The 19771-nt window shown below is 41.2% G+C and overlaps 2 long non-coding RNA genes across 4 annotated transcripts; one reads left to right on the top strand and one right to left on the bottom strand.

Moving 5' to 3' along the window:
• The first annotated feature begins 914 nt into the window (after positions 1 to 914).
• LOC120297536 lies at positions 915 to 13488 on the top strand. Of its 3 annotated transcripts, none has more exons than XR_005553826.1 (3): positions 915 to 1070; positions 10676 to 10802; positions 13273 to 13488. It is a non-coding gene; the product is annotated as an uncharacterized LOC120297536 (long non-coding RNA). The 3 variants fall into 3 exon arrangements; XR_005553825.1 differs by lacking the exon at positions 915 to 1070 and adding an exon at positions 2950 to 3970; XR_005553827.1 differs by lacking the exon at positions 915 to 1070 and adding an exon at positions 5470 to 5627.
• On the bottom strand, positions 2261 to 5151 carry LOC120297537. The gene is made up of 3 exons (XR_005553828.1): positions 4394 to 5151; positions 2524 to 2632; positions 2261 to 2370 (listed from the first exon to the last, which is right to left on the bottom strand). It is a non-coding gene; the product is annotated as an uncharacterized LOC120297537 (long non-coding RNA).
• Positions 13489 to 19771: the final 6283 nt, after the last annotated feature.

Genomic DNA, 19771 nt, shown 5'->3' with positions numbered 1-19771 from the left:
CAGACGCTGCCTGGATCTCGGACCCACTTTGGGCGACTGGCTGGATGGACACAACTGTGGTGCAGCCTCCTTCAGCTGCGGGGGGGGAGACCCGGCTCTGGCCTGCCGAGGGTGATGCTGGGCCAGGGGGGAGTTTGACCCCTCCAGACCCCCCCATCCTTAGGAAGGATTCAGGCCCCCTCTGGACCCCCAAAGCTCTTTGGAGCAGAATCGGGAATGGAGGATCGGCCTGACCCGCCTTTGTGTAACTGACCACAACCCGAATGTCCTAGAAAAAATGGTTTCCATGGATGTAGTGAAACATAAAAAAAAAAGAATGTGTGGTTTTTGGGATAGTTTGGGGGGGGGGAAGGTTTTCGGACATTAATGGTTAAGGCTGTAATCCTATACTTGAGGATAAAGGATTATTGAAGTCCACAGTATTTCTATTAACTGTCCGGGTTATTTTATAAATTATAAATTTATTCTTTGGTTTACTATGCTGTCCATCCATCCCTCCACCCATCCTTCTTAAAATAAAATTGAGATCTTTCACAAGGGAGAAAACCTGCGCGGATCCTCTTATAGATCCAGTCCATGGATATGGATTTTTTCTTCTTCTTCTGGCAAAATATTCCCTCCACTCCCACCCAGAGGAACGGAGCCAACCTCAAGAGGATCGATTCTGGGGAGGGGGTCCCAGGGCTGATTCCTCCCCCCATAAAATCCCCCCCCCCTTCTCCGCTTCTCAGCTTCTCCCTCTGCGCCCAACTCTCTCCTCCATCGGGTGAAGTCAAGGGAGGCTCTGCCCGGAGATTGATGACGCTGCGGAAGGGAGAATTCCGATTGGTCCTCCTGCTTCTTCTGGGCCCTCCCAGTTCCGAAGTTCGAGGGAAACGCCCCCTCCCCCCCATCCAGACCCCCCGATTCCGCCTCTGGGGCTGGGAGCCTCCGCGTCTCCGTCTCCCCTCTCTCTGGGGGCGCTTGTGGGGCGGCGTCCATGGGCTCCGCTGGGCTCCCCCTGATGCTGCTGCTGCTGGCGGGGGCGCTGGCCCGGATCCCCGGAAGCGAAGGGGGGGAGTAGACTCCCGGTAAGGAGGGGGGTGGGCGGGGGGAGGAGGAGGTTTGGGGGGGAGGAGGGGGCTGGGAAGCACCCCCGAGACTCGTGGGGGGAGAGGGGGAAGAAAGCTGCTAGCTCTTCAGAGGGTAAGAGTGACGGGAGCCAGCGACAGCCTCGATCTCTGCGTGGTCTCCTCCCCCTTCCCCCCTAGGAGGGCGGAGAGGGACCCCCTCTTTCCCGATTGCAGCAGAGGTGGGGAGTCGCAGCCGGGCCCCTCTATCGCCCCCCCCCTCCAAAATGGCCGGGTCGAAGTCGGAGCGGCTGCGTGGAAAGAGGAAGGGGAGGGAAAGCGAAAGCTTTATGCCACAAGTTAAATATTTACATCCCCTTATAAATGTAGACATTGCAATAAAAGAGAAGTAGAAAGTGTGTGAATGAAAGTTGAGAGGGGGGAGGAATTGAATAGGTTCAGGCTTGTATGGCTACTGGTTGTGCAGATTATGTTTTCACCTGTGTACGTTGTTAGATCACACCCCTTTATTAGCATAGGTGTAATAGTGTCCACAATAGTATCCCTCACATGTTGGCTGTGTTTGTTTGTCTGCCTCAGGTCCTATGTGACTCACCCTCAGATAATGTGGTTTTATGGTGTAGTCTATTTATTTGTTTAGATGGCATCTAAAATCAATTTCATAACATCTGTTGGTCTGTCTGTTTAAGAAAAAGATTGGGCCAGGAAAGGATCCTCTCTCTCTTGCAGATTTCCTATTGCTACATCTTCATTTCCTGTATCAAGATCCAGGCTGTGCTGATACTAAGCCATTCTTATTCTAAGTTGTATCCAAGGCTATTTCACTTGAGAAAAAATAACCTTAAGAATTTTTTTTCTGCTCCTTTCCGAGATCTTAGTGAATAGCTTCAATCTGATGTTACACTATTTCTGCTGAAGCAACTACATTAGCTGGAAGACATCAGTGGCAAAGTAATCGCAAAGCAATAAATAAATAAACCGAAACGGAAGAATGAGTGTGTGAAATTATAGCATAATATGTGGTTGAAGAGCAGGCAACACCTCCCTCCCTCCCCCCTCCCTCTCCCTCCCTCCCCCTCCCCCCTCCCTCCTCCCCCCTCTCTCTCCCTCCCTCCTTCCCTCCCTCTCTCCCTCCCTTCCTCTCTCTCTCTCTCTCCACAAATGTTTTAGACTTTGATGGATAGTAATTTGATTTATATAAAGAAAGATACAGCGATAGCAGGCGGCAATCTCAGGTCATTGGCCATGTCTTGAAGATATCCATGGTCGTAGATGGAGATGGCATTATTTTCCAATTTCGCTATACAAATGAGAAAAAAATAATAAGTTGATCAAAGTGAGTTTAAAGTAAATTCTTTCCTTTGCAAAGCTTTGTGAATGCAAACAATATCAGGCAGAGAATCTCATTATGTACTCTATCTGTAGTATCTCTATTAGAGGAGAGTTTTCTTACACTTTACAACACCTCAGTGGCTTACAGTCCAGCTGCCCAAGGTTAGTTCCAGGAGGACAACTGAAACGGCAGGATCCTTGTAGATTAAAACACTGTATTTGGGCATTCCCTATGAAAAGAAAAAGAGGAGACAGATAAACGATGAGTAAAGATTCCTTAATATTTAAATATATTTTCCCTTCCAAGACACTACCTTCTTCTACAGAACTGCAGGATTCCTTTATCAATTTATATTTTTATTCATTTAGAACATAAAAATATCAAAATAAAAAGCAAATAGTAAGGAACAACCACAGGGAAAGAGGAAAGGGGAAATGTGGAAAGAGGGGGGGGGGGAGAAACAAAAGGCGTTGACTTCCGATTCCCTGTTGCAGTAAAATCAGGCATGAAAATCGAATCTCAACTTTTTGCATTTCTGTATTAGTATGAACTAGCCATTTCTCTATCAACAAATCAGTCTAATCAGTAAACCCCAAAATCATCGTATCATTTCTTTCCACCTCAAGCACAAAGTCCAGAAGCAGTTTCCAAGTAGAAACAATAGTACTTATATTCTTTTCTTTTATCAAACTGTCAGTTTAGCCAAATTCACTCAGTCAGCTTTCAGGCCCAAGGTGGGACTAGAACTCACGATCCAGAGTTGTCGTGTTTTGCTCTAATCACTAGACCAAACTGTTTCTCCATTGTGCCTCCTTATTCAAACAAAACATATTTGGCCGAGAATTGGGTAAACCAATACTAAAGTGAAGCGTATCAAAAAAAATAAGCTACAATAACAAAACCCCCAATAAAGTTATTTCAAGAATTGTGAATCAAAAGAAAAATCAATGGCATATTTATCTTTATCAAGATTCAAGCTGTGCTTATATTAAGTCATCAGACAAAGTCATTCTAAGTTGTATTTAAATGGTATTCAAAATGGTATTTAACTTGAGAAAAAATAATTTTAAGAATTTTTTTTATGCTTCTTTCCAAGATCTTAGTGAAAAGCTTAAATCAGATTTTATACTATATCTGCCCATGCAACTACATTAGCTGGAAGACATCAGTGCCAAAGTAATTACTACAATAAATAAATAAACCAAAAGGGAAGAATGAGACTGTGTGAAATTATAGAATTATAGCACAAATTATAGCAAATTGTAGCACAAATTATAGCAAATTATAGCACAAAGTTCAGAAGCAGTATCCAAGTACAAACAAAAGTACTTATATTCTTTTCTTTTATCAAAACTGTCAGTTTAGCCATCTCTGCTAACTCCATCAGCTTTTGTAACCGTTCATCCAAGATGGGAATGTTAACATCCTTCCAAGAATTGCAGGATTCCTAGGACTACAGCAAGTTTTCTCTGACCACACAGATCCATCTCTGCTGATCTCCTGCAGCAGCTCAAATAAATCAGCCATTAACCCAGGTTTGAAGTCTGACTCAAAGATGAATTAGCTGGTAAGCCTACATCTATTTCATATGAAGGATAGACCTTGCTGTGATATATTTCTCTCCAGTATTGCCATGGATCCTTGCTGAGTTACAGTGGCCAGTTGCATTGTGTGTTTTGGATGAAGACCTTGAGTGAGCTGAGAATTTGGTAAACCAATGTTAAAGTGAAGCAAATCAACAAAAATAAGCTACAATAACAAAAACCCCAATAAAGTTCTTTCAAGAATTGTGAATCAAAAGAAAAATCAATGGCCTATTTTTCAAATCTTTGGAGGCTCATGTTGTCAATAGTCTATACTGTTCAAAGCTATTTCTGTAAAGTAAAACAAAAAGATGTTGAAATTATCCTGCTTTCAGTGAAGATCGTATTTGTTTAAAAAGGAGTGAGTTACCAATCCTTTGTAAATTATCAGTAATTTTATTTCTTACCTGGTTCAGACAGGAATGCAAGGAAAAGAAATGCGGACAGCAGATAAAGGATCTTCATGCTGAGACTGGTTCTGGACCAAATCTTGCTCCTGGGACAGACTTGGCTCTCTATTTATGGAGTTGTAATGATTGCATCATATCACCTCAGTGCACTGTTGCAAAATAGTTCTTACCTAAGGCAACGGTGCATCTTCCTTGTATTGAAACACTCCTGTTTGTTAGCTGTTACAAAAGCCCTGAGAAGAGCAGCAGACTTAGTTGAACATCTAACCTGTTATGGCTATAAAAGATGGGAGGCTCAGGACTTGCAGTGTCCGAATGGGTCAAAGAAAATTCCTTACTGAATTGCTGCCCAAACTCTACAGTCCAAGATGATAATGCTCGGCCATGTTCACCAATGGATGGACTTTGGGAAGAGCCCTTAGAACTAAGTGGTGGAAATCTGGGGTTGGCATTGCTATCATGGGCGACACATTTTTATGGGTGGGTTTTGGGAAAACAGCTGCTCTGCTTCCTGGTGGGTCTTTGTGGCACTCAGATGAAGCACAGACTGATTTGGCTTTCCTTGAAGTATTCCTCCCTCATCCAGGTGATTTCTATTTCTCTAAAGACAGAGAATATGCAGAGTTGGAAATATCCCTGCAGTCTTAGTTGAGGGTTAATAATAATAATAATGATAAAGTTGGAAGGGACCTTGGAGGTCATCTAGTCCAAACCCTGCTCAGATAGGAAACCCTATACCATTTCGGACAAATGGCTGTCCAGTTTCTTCAAAAACTTCCAGTGTTGGTGCATTCACTGCTTCTGAAGGCAGGTTGTTTCACTGTCAGAAAGTTTCTCCTTAGTTCTAGGTTGCTTCTCTCCTTGATTAGTTTCCACCTGTTGCTTCTTGTCCTGCCTTCAGGCGCTTTGGAAAATAGCTTGACTCCCTCTTCTTTGGGGCAGCCCCTGAGATACTGGAACACTGCTATCACGTCCCCCCTCATCCTTCTCTTCGTTAAACTAGACATCCCCAATTGCAGCAATCGTTCCTTATATGTTTTAGCCTCCAGTCCCCTAAGCATCTTTGTTGCTCTTCTCTGCACTCTTTCTACAATCTCAACATCTTTTTTACATTGTGGTGACGAAAACTGGAGGCAGAATTCCAAGTGTGGCCTTACCACTCCTTATTAGGAGTCCTGTGGGACACAGAAGATCAACTGAAATTGAGAAGGAGAGCTGGGTTCCAAAAGCTGTGAGTGTTGGTTACATTGAATGTTTCCTGCTGCTTCTGTTACAAAGGATCTCATGGGGGGGGGCATATTTTTTTATTACTTATCTCTGCATTTCAGTGGTGAGAACAATATGGCTTTACACTTAGGCAAGAAAAAATGAATGCACAGGTATAGAATAGGTGATATGTGGCTCCATAGCAGTAACTGTGAGAGTTTGGCTCCAGAGGTTTTGGGTGCTCCATCACTGGAGGTTTTTAAGAATAATTTGGAAAGCCATTTGTCTGGAATGGTGTAGGGCTTTCCAGCTTCAGCATGGGATTGGACTAGCAGGATCCTGCCAACTCGGTTATTCTGTAAGTTCTGTTGGTTCTCAGGTGTCGCATCCAGTTGCCATGGATGTTGTAGAGATTTAGAGAGGATTTCAAAGTGAAGCACAAGCATTTTCCCATGCCCTGAATAACACAGTAACTTAAAATCTGTTTTCACAAAACAAAATACTTAGTTACAAATAAAATCATCCTAGTTTCACAAACTAAATATGATTTTTCAACATTTGCCTATTTTTCATCATCTTTTTCTCTTCTCTCTTTTTTTCTTCTCCCAATCTGTGATACAATTGCTCTGAGAAAGGATCCTTACAGTGAAGGATGAGAAGAATAGAAAAAAAACCCACTGAAAGATTTAACAATTTCTGTGTTAGATGCAGAAATGTAATACAGAAAATGTTAAGTAATCAAGATTCAAAGAATTGTTGCAGTGAAAAAGCATATTTGGAGGGTCTCTCATGGAGTCAATATTGAGCCTGGTTGTTGGTGAGCAATGGGTTGAAAGTTCCTGGCAATGAGTGGAAAAGGTGGTTATTGAGCCACATCTCCTAAGCTTTGCCTTGAGGGCTGGAGCCAATTTCTGTGGACTCCCATCAAATAGCCTTGATACAGGACCTGATAGAAGATGAACATGCAAAATTAGAAATCAATTAATCACAGGTGCACTAAAGAGTAGGAGACCACTGAGACTGAAAATGGCAAAATTGGCAGCCCTAAAAAGAAAGGAAATTAATATTTAATAATGTGGTTCTTTGCCCAATAACCACAGAAAGCAGTTAATGAGGAAATTGTGGAAGCTGCATCAATAAAAGTGCCTTGAAACCTTGAAATAAGGTCAAACTCCTGCTATTTCCCAAGAAACGGACAATTACTTTGTGTAATGAGTGGGTGCAGCAACGGTAATGAGGAAAGCACAGATGCAAACTGACTTGGTGTTTAGTAATCAAGTTAAGTAAGGTAGAGAATAATAAAATAAGTGGAGACTATGACTTAAATTTAGGTTTAAAAATAATTGAGGAACACTCCATGGTCCCTTCCATCCCATTTTTGTTCATTTGCTTGAGAGTGTGTTTGGGGCTCAATGGAGCCATGAGAAGTAGGATTGATATGTACCAAAACTGAAGAAAAAGGTGATGCCAATATGACATTTGGGTTGCATGTGCTGTTAAGAGGACCTGGATCCTATTTTCATAATAATTATCTCATTTTAGATGAGTCAAAGTCAAAAGTGATGATCTTTGGGAAAGGACAGCATTGCCCTATAGGGCTAATCAATGAGGAGGCAACAGAGCAAGTTCACACCTTTCCTTACCTGGGGGAATTTTCTCTGGGACTGGATCTGGGCTCCCTCAACATCAAAGGAGCTCACTTAGAAGGCACAAGTGAATGCACTGTTAATTTTTTTTTTTAAAAAAAATCATAGGTATGCAGCTTCCTTAGACTGAATTATTAAATACAAAATATCACTGTTACTATTATGCACTTATATTGAGCTGAACTTTGGGCTTTAATTTATATCACTATTAGAACAAATTAGATCACATATCTGAGAAGTATCTTGAGGGTGGATGAAAGGACTTCAACTGCTGCCCTCAGAGCAGAATTGGGAATTTATACAATTTATAAAATTGGGGTATATAATTATTTTTATTAAAATTAATGGTATGGAAAATAATAATACTAGTAATAATAGTGATGGTGATGATGATGATATTGGAAGGGACCTTGGAGGTCATCTAGTCCAACCCCCTGCTCAGGCAGGAAACCCTATACCATTTCAGACAAATGGCTGTTAATTAGTTAGTTAGTTTCCATTCGTTGCTTCTCATCTTGCCTTCAGGTCCTTTGGAGAAGAGCTTGACTCCCTCTTCTTTGGGGCAGCCCCTGAGATTTTGGAACACTGTTATCATGTCACCCCTCGTCCTTCTCTTCGTTAAACTAATAAGAGTGCCCAAATGCTATTAGAACAAACAAATTTCATTTAAAACATTCTTGATTTTATATTGGGAACTGTCATCTGCCTGTCTTTTTTGCCACTCGAGAAAAACCTAAAAAATGCTGCACAAAGAATCCAAGATGGTTAAAATAGAGAAAAGTAGGGCGTCTTCAGTAAGGCTGGCACACTGAAAGGCATCAGCTGCTACAAATGTACCTTCCAAGTATTGAGTTGAATCTTCCAAACTCCTTACAATGAATTAACCACAGCTGCTCTAAAGAGTAGGAGACCAGTGAGACTGAAAATGGCAAAATTGGCAGCCCTAAAAAGAAAGGAAATTCATATTTAATAATGTGGTTCTTTGCCCAAGAACCACAGAAAGCAGTTAATGAGGAAATCAGTGAGTGGGTGCAGCAACGGAAATGAGGAAAGCACAGATGCAAACTGACTTGGTGTTTAGTAATCAAGTTAAATGAGGTAAAGAATAAAAAAATAAGTGGGGACTATGACTTAAATTTAGGCTTGAAAATAATTGAGGAACCCTGTTTGAAAAGAATCTGCCTAAATTTCTGTGTGAAGAAGTTGATACTATTTAGCAGTTGTTAGAAGGACATTTGAATTGACCAGGGCTTTTATTTATTGTACTTATGGCATTTTGTTGTCTGGGACGAAGAGTTAGGCTTGAGAGAAGGAACATTTTAGTTCCAGTTATCTCAGTGAACTTGCCGCATGGAAAGTGAAGCAAAGCTTCATGAGGACTTTTCACGTATCCTGCTTCCACCCTGTAATCCCTCAGAGGTATTTTTAAATCAACCAAGCTCATCTCTTCTGAAATACTGAAAGGAATTTGTGGTGCTTCTCTCTGAGAAGAAGGCAGTTTGATAAGTCTCATGCTTCTCCTCCAAATCCCTCACAAAGCTGTTTGAATTTGATCCCTGATTATTCACACTGTAATGCAGAGAATACGAGGAGAACACCATAACGTGTTCAAACGTGGCCCAGAGGAAGCTGCATTTGTTTGGTTTTTTAAAATGGGTTTTATGAAAAACTATGGGACAGCAAGTTGATTACCCAAAACCTTTAAAAAAGGACATAAAATGAAATCCAATCCAATCCTAGCCCAGCCCAGCCCAGCCCAGCCCGCAACCCTTAGCATTCTTTCAGATTAAAAATCCTGTGTCTTCTGAAGGTGAAATGATGGCATGTCAACTTCTTTAGCTTTACTCCTGACTGACTAGAGCAGTGATTCTCAACCTTTCTAATGCCGTGACCCCATAATACAGTTCCCCATGTTGTGGTGATCCCCAGGTGGGTGTGGCCACCAATAAGAGGGAGTAGGACAGCTAGGGAAAAGGGAAAAAAATGGCGGACAGCATGGTTTGGTGACCCCCGTGAAATGGTCATTCGACCCCAAATGGGGTCCCGACCCACAGGTTGAGAACCACTGGACTAGAGATGCTACGTAGAGTTGACTTTGATTAGTACTTGGATGGTGGACTGGACCTTGAGGTACACACAGGTACACTTGGCCCCTGCAAAGTATTGCTGTATATAATGAAAAACTGTTTGGATGTGTCTTTCTATAAAAAACTTTTTTTCCATTGTTTAATGGAATATCAGTATTGTCTCAAATAAAATAATAAAAATCCATGCAAAACCAACCTAGCCGACAACTTTGTCATCCAAAAGATTGGCTTACTGAAGTACTGAAGCATCACTTTGGTGGAAAACAATCAGAAATAAAAAGGAACAATTTAGAGAGAAATGTTACTTAGATTTGGTCATTGGCTTGTAAGAGTGCACTTCATCTGAAAATCCCTTGAATGCAATTGTTTATCTTCATTGTTAGCTGCCTTAGGACACACTGCGAGGCTACAGATCAAACTAATAATAAATATGAGTGTGTATTTCCCTGTCAGATTGTGTCACCTAATTGTATTCTCTCAACAGAAAGGACCTTGTGTTGGATACCGTATGTTGAATATTCCTTTCACACATAAGGCTCACACTCATGACCCATGTGGTGCATCAAGTAATCCATGACTCACCCTTTTTGAGGGACACGTTCTCATGACCTCACCTCCATCTCACCTCACTATAGTTTTAGAAACTAGTCAGTCAGTTTTAGTTTTAGTTCACCAGCATGGCAGCCATATAAACCGAACATATATATATATACAAATAAAGTTCATCTTTAGGGTTGACAGCCCTTATTTGTAAAGAAATTTTCCTTTTTTTATCTTAACTGGGAGATAATTTTGGACCATGTTCAAAGGGAAGCAGCTTTGCAAAGTTTTATGCACTTGAGAAGAAATCTTTCCAGATTCTGCTGGTCAGAAGAGCTTTTCTTGATCATGGTTTTATTCTATTTCAATAAATCTAATGGAATAAAAAATGAATCTTTTATGATAAACGTCACTTCAAAATTAGTATGTTTGGATATTATATTTTAAAATCAAGCATGTATGAAGACTGGAGGAATGCATGCTAATTCCACTATGAGGAGGAACCCACCCGTTGTCAGTTAATGCTTAAATCTTTTCTCAATTTCATCCCTCAGACTTTGTTAAGTAGAAAGGTTTTTTTTTTTTTTGTAATCTGATATGTCAGAAGAAAAAGAGAGGGACTGAAAGAGGCATCTGCCTGCAATTGTCTCTCCTGCAACCATTTGGAAGTGGTCAGAGATTTCATATTTGCCTACTTGAAACCCAGAGATGACTTGGCTGATGTTCATGTCTACCTCCATCTTTACATGGATGGTCATTCCTGACATATTTTCTGTGGCATTTCTCCTTTTTCTGTTTAGTCTCTGCCTCAGTCTAAATGTGTGGGAAAATGCCATCCTGTATTTGTCAAACAGGCTCGAGAAGGAGAGCCAGTTTGCTGCTACGACTGCATTCCTTGTCCAGAGGGGACCATCTCCACTCAGGAAGGTGGGTGACACCACAAGGAAACTTTGTTCAATATGCCTCTTAAAGACACATGTAAATTTGATTGTTTAGTTCTCAATTTTAATGGTGTCCAATTTCTTCCCTAAATGGGATTTATAAGAAAAATATCTTGAAGGATATGGTAAGAAAAAGGATATTGTGGATTGCATGGAAAATCTCTCTTTCATTTCCCAGTTCGGATGTTTCTGTCCATATTTATCTTTCTTAGAAATATGTGTATTCTTTGTAACTTGAGGAATAATTTTTGATCAATGGGTTTTGTTTACCTAAACCCAGTGCTTTTTTCCCCCCCAAAAGAGGTGCCAGAACTCATACACATCATACAACCCGCCTTTCCTACCCTACAAGATTCCATCCCAAAAAGTTGCCGGAACTCCATTCTGGGCTCTCTATGAGAAAAAAAGCCCTGCCTAAACCGACTTTACATTACAAACTGATAGATGCATCGATCAATTATTCATTTAATCAGTTAATCTTTAGTAAGATCATTTATCCTTATAAGCTGAGATATCTAATTGGGAGGAACAATAGAGGGAGAGATGTTGGGTTAAAGGAACAATGAAAACCAAACAGAGAATTCAGCATAAAATCATCAAGTAGATATTTCCTTTCCACCTTTTCTTATCTTTCCAATTTTCTTTCTTGTTAAATACTGTAGTAAGATATAACACCCCCCCTCCTCCAAAAAAGCAATATAGTTGTGCTCCTGAAAGGAAAAAAATTCTACATGCAGTGTTGGGATTAAAATGAACAGAAAGAAGGAGGAAACAGAGAACTAATTTATTTATTTATTTATTTACAAATATTTATATGCCGCCCAATCCCAAAGGACTCAGGGCGGCGTACAAAATTAAAAACAGTCATAAAACAATAACATAAAATAATCCAGTCATACCGCGAGTCCGATCATATCCCGGCCCGCCGAGGACATCAGCCCCAGGCCTGCCGGAACAGGAGATTTTTAACGGCTTTCTTAAAGGCCGTTAAAGACCAATCTACTAAATGTCCTTTGATACCAATGTTGAATTCATTCTCTTTAAAAATTTGCCAAATCGAGAGAATATGGAAACATATTGCTTCACCTTCTCATTTTTACAGGGTAAAAATACAAATAACACACTCAGTTCCTGTTGTTGAATTTATTTATGAATTAATCTTCGTTGAGATGTTTTTTCAAATTTATTTATCAGGTATATATGGCTATTTCACACAAAGTGACTCTTGGTGGGATACAATTAAACCAATAATAAAAATTAAAACATTGAGGTATAAATGCTAAGAAAGCAAGAGAGGAATACATCAAGATGCTACCTACCATGAAACCAGCACACGGGGCCCTGTTACCAGGAGATCCCCAGGACCATTGAAAGAATCACATTTTAAGGAATTTCTAGAAGGCCTAATAGTTAGGAGACGCTCTCAATTTCAGGATAGTCAATGGTGTTTTTGTGAAGGGGACTATACAACCTGTCCTGAAATAGTCAGTGTTGCAACCCTTCTCAAGTGGTTCTTCATGGATCCAACCATGTTAGACAAATTTATCCTCTGTCCAGTATTTTTGGAGCAGTATATTGAGAGCATGGTTGATGGGTCACTCATCAGTAACTGAGTTTAAACCTTTTTGGGATAAACATATGTCCATCATCTGAATTTTTTTTGAAAAAAATGAATTGAAATATTAAATAAGTAAGAAAACAAAAAACTCAAAGGGCAGACTCGATGCAGCACTAGGTCTTTTTCTGCCATCAGTTTTCTGTTTCTATCTTTTTATCCCATACTCATAGGGTTGCTCTTGAAAACCAGCTGGAATTTATAAAATGGTCCAGAATGCAAAGGCGTGCACAGTGTTGAGTTTCCATGTGTTCTTCCCTAGAACATCCCTGCTGTGCAATCTCCACAGAATCCAAGTTTCTTTCCAGGTGCAATTAAATTCACCTTTCAAACCCTCCATGAGACAGAACCAGGGTATCTGCAGGGTTTCCTCTGCTTGAGGATACCTGCTTGTCCCACCAGAGCAGATATAATTGGCATGCAAACAATCCATTCCCTAAAAGATTCCCACTTTATGGATCATCAGAAGCCTGCCTTTTCTGCTGCAGTTCCTGCCCTACTGGACTTACTCCCCCTTGAAATTGAATAAGTCCCCCATCCTCTTAAACGTCTGGAGACTTGTTACTTCTGCCAACCATTTGGGATAAGGTAAGTACAGTGCAGGATAAGAATCTGGTGGATTACCTCAGAGAAGGGAGTTTGCAGCACCAGATAGCTCTTTTAATTTTATGTTGTTGTTGTTGTTCTTTTTATAGTTGTATGTATTGCGGATTTTTGTTGTTGTTGTAGTATAAGTATATCCCATTTACTGAGACTTTTCTGTCTCTCTGTATCACATCTTATCCAACGTTCTTCTTGAAATTTGAAAGATTATAAAAGAAATATTACTTTCTTTTCTCAGATACCAAAAAATGCACCAAATGCCCAGATGATCAATATCCAATTGAGAACCGAGTCCAGTGTATCCCCAAAAGAATTAACTTCCTGTCTTATGAAGAACATCTCAGCATCATCCTCATCTCCTTTGCTCTACTCTTGTTCCTAATCACAGGCTTTGTTTTAATCGTATTCATTAAATACCTTGAAACTCCTATTGTCAAAGCAAACAACTGGGACCTCTCCTACATCCTCCTGGTCTCCCTTCTGCTTTGTTTCTTATCCTCCTTGTTCTTCATTGGCCAACCAAGGAAAGCCACCTGCCTTCTCCGACAAACAGTGTTCAGCATTGTCTTCTCAGTAGCCGTGCCGTCTGTGTTGGCCAAAACTATCACAGTAGTGCTGGCATTCCTAGTTCAAAACCAGGCAATAAAGTGAAGAGATGGTTGGGGAAGAGCTTGGCCAACTCCATCATCATTTCTTGTTCTGCTGTCCAAATTCTCATCTGTGCCCCGTGGTTGGGAGTTTCTTCCCCATTTCCTGACTCTGATCTCTACTCCCAGTCTGAAGAGATTATCCTTCAATGCAACAAAGGCTCTGTCACCATGTTTTATGTTGTCCTTGGCTACATGGGCTTCCTTGCTGCAATTTGCTTCACTGTGGCTTTCCTGGCCAGGAACCTGCCTGGAGCTTTCAATGAAGCCAAGCTGATCACCTTCAGCATGCTGGTCTTCTGCAGTGTCTGGGTCTCCTTCCTCCCCACCTACTTGAGCACTAAAGGAAAATACATGGTGGCCGTGCAGACCTTCTCCATCTTGGCTTCCAGTGCTGGACTGTTGGGCTGCATCTTCTTCCCAAGTGCTACATTATCATCCTGAGACCAGATCTAAACACTAAGGAAGATCTAATGGCAAAAGCAGGGGAATAATTGTGAAATTGTTTCTTAGGTTGGTAACTTCTAATTATCCATTATTATTGGTTATATATTCTTCCTTTGGATTTGCTTGACAACTTATGTTTATTAAAACTGAAGGAAATAAATATGTGAAGTTTGTTAGTTAGATGAAGATTCAAGATAATCATCAAATACACTAATAATGAATAAATAAGTAAACAAAAAAATGAATAAATATTATGTTTTTTAAACTATTGGTTTTCTTCCTTTTCCTCAGCACACATGTCAACCAATATTTAGCTTACGCAACTCTTCAAGACAAGAGCTATATGAGTCATTTCCTGGGCTTTATAGTGGTGTAAGGGCTGTTGGTACCGGAGGTGAGTAAGACATCCTCCGAAAATAAGACCTGATGCATCTTTTGGAGGCAAAAAAAAAGATCCAGTCTTATTTTCAGGGAAACACAGTATTTGAGAAAGTTCCTCTGGTACATGCTAATAAATACTGTAGTAAGAGTTTGTTACTTTCTTTGGGTCCTACATCTGATTCCACAAGAAGTAGGATACTGCACTTTGGAAGGAATTTTCCCTCCTTTAAGAAGAAAGATTTGTTTCCACTGTCCACTGGCAGAGATGACACTCTAACCATAGGTAGTGAGGATTTTCCCTTCAATCCTCTTCTAATTCCCCAGAGGGAGGAAGGGAGCAAGGAGAGCAAATTGGCTAGGAGTTGCTCACCCATAACTGGGTCTCTTCAGAACTGAAGCAGCTCAGAGGCAGTGAAGATTTAATTCTGAGGACACCTTTTCCACTATTATATAATACTAGAAGGGAATCAAGAGGTGGGGTTTTTTTTTAAAAAAAGTATTCCTCTGATAATCAGCAGAGGTCACATACCAACCACAGGTCCTTAATTTTTTTCCCCACAGAAACTGGCAACAATGGATAGGCTAGGTGGGGCTAGGGCAGTCACACAACTTAGAAGTGGCAAAGATACCTGTATGCCAATCCTGTCAGAAAGGCAGAGGCTATAAAGATGTCTGCTAAAGAAGATTCCTCACCAGAAGGAGGAAAGTCTGCTCAGCACCTCAGCCCAGAGAAGTTGGAAAGGGAGGCTAAGAGACAAGAAGCCAAGAAAAGGATAAAAATTGTTCTGGAGCTTTAAAAAATGGAGATTGCTGAGAAAGAGCCCATCAGGAGAAAAATGAAAGAAGCACCAAATCCAATTAGAGTGGTTGAAATTGAAACACTACATCTTCTACACTATTTGTCCATTTTTCATAGGTAAAAAACAGTAATTCTCCATATCAGCTTTAGCATGGTTTTAGATGCCATGCATGCATCCACATGCTGGTTTCACATAAAAGATTTTTTACCCCTAGCACGTAACAGGATGTCCTGCAATAACTTTTTAACTCCTCCCACTGTCTAGATGAACTATAGAATTAACTAACAGCAAAAACTATATTACTCATAAGCCATCTCTTAAGGAAACAGCATTTAACTGTTTAAATGCTAAATGTTCTAACATACAGTTCTCTCAATGATACAACATTAACCCTGTAAATGCTAAACATTCTAATACAGTTCTTAAGCTAACTGACTAGTACAGCACACTCCCCGCTTGGAAATATAAATGTCCACTACTAACTAACTAGAATAAGCAAAAAACATAGCATCAAAGCATGGTCTTTCCCAAAGGCATCTGCAGCTGAGTACCGAGCTAAGGATTCAATCCATAGCTCAGTTCTCGGCTGCAGTGGCTCTCTGGAAAGGCCTGTGAATGAAAAATGCAGGCCTGGCTGCAGAAGATGCTGCAGAAGAAGTGGGCTGGCAAGGAGAAGCCTGGCTGCAATATAAATGAACATCCCCAACCCCTCCCTAGCTTGATTTTTAGGTGTGTGCCTCACCCCAAAACAAGGGCTTATTTTCGGTGTAGGCCTTACTTTTGGGGAAACACGGTAATATTGAGAGACAGGCCCACACATAATAAATAGATGCACACATATTTATGTATCTCAAAATGTCAGGAGAGACTAAGTAACAAATGATGTAAGTGTACATATTCACAGGTAAAGGATGTCAAGGAATTTTCAGTGAGTTTAAAGCAACACAAACCTGAAAACTCCTCACAGCCATGGGCCGTGTTGAATAGCATAAAGTCCATGGCCAGGATGTTCTGCAAAATTGCCGTTCTTTGCTGTTCCTGATCCTCATTCAGGAGAGGAGTAGCGTTTGAAGTTTGGCTTATACTTGTTACTACTAAACAAGCCAGTTTTCTAATATTGAGGTAGACATGGGCTGCTAGGGCTGTTTAGCCAATTATAGAGCTAGCAAGCCCATAAACCTTTTCTCTGTTTGATTGCCCTATATGGTCCTCCCAACTATTGTCAAGTGGGGAGCCCCCAATGAGGTTTATGTTCCTGCACGCTTGTCTGGGCTTGTGACTATGGTTTGAACCTACATTAGGCCAATATCCTCCCGGCCATGGGATACCACGTGAACAAGGAATCCAGGACTTTGAGTAACTGGAATCTGCTCAGATTCACATTACTGTCCCCCCATACAACACTCACAAACTTCCAGTGACTGAGAGGACTCTGCTGGCTCTCTGGCATGTCATCCCCATTGCTTGATGCATGGGTGAGGTTGTCCCTCCACCTGCCCCAGCCTCCCCCAGGCCGAAAGCTTCCCTTCTTCAGATTCTCTAAGATCTGGTCTCCCCAGCCCTGCCTGTCGTCTGCTTGTGAGAAGGAGGACAAGGAGGCGGCTTCAGTTGTTCCAACTGCCAAAAAGCGGCAATTCTTTTTCTGATTGAAACAGGCAGGCATAGAGACACAGAACTTTGGAGAGAACTTGGGTAATCTCAGCCTTTACCCAGATTTATTTTGCGGTTTGTCTAAAGACATTTAAACAAGACATGGGAAACTTTGCATATGCCTGGGTGTCATCAGCACACAGCAACAAGTCATCGACCCATGGAATCACCCCTCCCTCTCAGGGCTGCAGCCGAAGAACATCCAGCATCCTCCCATCAGGGAAGAAAAGAAGGAATGGGAGAAAGAAGAGCGAGAGCTACAGCAACCTCTTTAACTGCTACGAGATGGGATTTCTCCAGCAGTCCATAACCTTCACTTTGACCCAAGAAGTGCAATCCTTTTTTTGCTTCTTCTGGAAGAGAGAGGGGGCTACTTAGAAGATACTGATTTTAGCAGTTATCAATCTTTTAATTCAGCTTTCAGGAAAAAGATTCTTGCTTTGCAGCAGCACCATTAAAAAAAATTCCTAACCTACCAGTTCATCCTCACCTTTACAACCTTGTTGCTCCAACAAGGGAGTATTTTCAAAGCTAAAATTGCTACAAAAATAAAAAATAGTAGGGAGGAGACAGGAATCCTTCTGTGCCCCCTTCCTCCCTTTCTGAATCATTGGCATCCATTGCCCTCTTTCAGCAGCAACTCACATGAGTAATGATGGTCAGTCTCTGTCAGAAGGCAGCTCACACGAGATGATGATGGTCAGTCTCTCTCAGCAGCAACTCACATGAGATAATGATGGTCAGTCTCTGTCAGAAGGCAGCTCACACGAGATGATGATGGTCAATCTCTGTCAGCAGCAGCTCACGTGAGGTGATGATGGTTGGTCTCTCTCAGCAGCTCATAGGAACCTCCCTTATTCTATCTCCTCTTCTCTTTCTGGCCTTTCCCCACTGAATCCTCTCCTTCTCTCTTCTCTTCTCTCCTCCAAGCTTGCTCGAAAGAAACTTCTCTATCTCCATCCCTCCCTCTCCATCCGGCTTGCCCCACCGAAAAGGATAAAAACAAAATCCAGCCAACCTCCTCCCTCACTCTCCCTCTGTCTGGCTTTCCCCACCAGGAAAAAAGAAGAAAAGCTATCCCCCAGTCAACCTCCTCTTCCTTTTTAATGCCTCCCCAAGCACCGTGCCACACCACCAGCCACCGTGGAGGCTGTTGGGGGCTCCTAACCTCCACGTCGAATCCGCAGAACTCCAGCAAACCCTCCCAGCCAGAGCCAATCCCACCCCAACTCCCCTCTCCGCTACACATGTATGAGTTGGGTTTATTTGTTTATTAAATAATTATACAAATATTTATACATTTCAGAAAGGAGGGGAAAACGATACAAAAAGGGAGAAAATGATCCATATATACACATTCATAAATGATGGTCAATCTCAGGTTATTTGTTGCCCTTCTGTTAGATCTGCAAAAAAAAAATGATCTTAGTTAGAAGAAACATTTGCATCTTCAGATTCAGTGGTTGCTATAGGGATGTTCTGATAAAAATTTCCACGGTCATTATGAGCCGCAATCCTTATATCTCCATTTGCCTACCAAACAGTCTCATCTATCTGGAAACTGATTTTACTCTATTGTAACTAAAATGAGACATGGTGCATTGCTATTGGTTTCTTTGGGAATAAGAAGAATACCTCCTCCCCATGTGCATGTTGCTCTCTTCCTTCCATCTTTCTCAATTTTAAATCAATGTTAATGCTACTATTTATTATTTTAATCTTTTGTTTTCTTTTGTCTGGGTTGTAAGCTGCCTAGAGTCATCCCTAGCCAAGATGTGCAACATTTAGATTTAATAAAGAAATAAAAAAACAAACATTAAATGATCAAAATCTATTAATCAAGCCTACTAAATGACATTTTTGAAAAATAATAGATTTGTAAAAGTCATTTTTTTCTATTTTATTTTGACATCAAATGTCCTTTGGTGTTCAGATCTGGCCTAAAAATAATAATATAGCACTTGGGGATGAAGATGCAGCCCAGCAATCCAGCACTGGAGGCCAAGATGGAGAAGACCTGCACAGCCACCATGTACTTTCCTTTGTTATTCAGGTAGGCTGGCACAAAAGACACCCAGACACTGCAGAAGACCAGCATGCTGAAGGAGATCAGCTTGGCTTCATTGAAGATCCCAGGGAGATTCCTGGACAGAAAAGCCACTATGAAACAGACAGCAGATAGGAAGCCCATGTATCCGAGGGCAATATAAAACATGGTGACAGCACCTTCACTGCATTTTAGGATGATCTCTCTAGGTTGGGAGTACATGTCAGAGTCAGGGAATGGAGGGGAAGTGCCCAACCAGATGCTGCAGATGACAACTTGGAGACCAGAACAAGAAAAGACAATGGAGTTGGCCAAGCTCTTCCCCAAACATCTCTGCACTTTATTCCCTGGTTTTGTGGCCAAAAAGGCTAACACAACTGTGACTGTTTTGGCAAAGATTGAAGAAATGGCAATTGAAAACATAATGCTGAAGGTTGTTTGTCGGAGGAGGCAGGTCACTCTCCTTGGCCGGCCAATGAACAGAAAGGAGGTCAAGATGGAAAGCAGGAGAGAGGCCAGGAGAATGTAGGAGAGGTCCCGGTTGTTGGCTTTGACAATTGGTGTTTCCATGAATTTAATGAAGACCCACAAACTAAAGCCTGTGATTAAAGAGAGGAACAAGACAATGAAAGTCAGGATAATCCCCAGATTTTCCTTATAAGAAAGATAGCTTTTAATCTTGGGGATACAGTGAACTCGATTGATGTTTGGATGTTGATCTTCTGGACATTTGGTACATTTGTCTGCATCTGAAAAAGAGCAAGA

Source organism: Crotalus tigris, unplaced genomic scaffold (genome assembly GCF_016545835.1).
Source record: "Crotalus tigris isolate CLP2741 ecotype Arizona unplaced genomic scaffold, ASM1654583v1 scf7180000023632.101745, whole genome shotgun sequence".
Lineage (NCBI taxonomy): Eukaryota > Metazoa > Chordata > Lepidosauria > Squamata > Viperidae > Crotalus > Crotalus tigris.
Note: the sequence above shows the minus strand (reverse complement) of the source record. Positions and strands in the feature narration are given on the sequence as shown.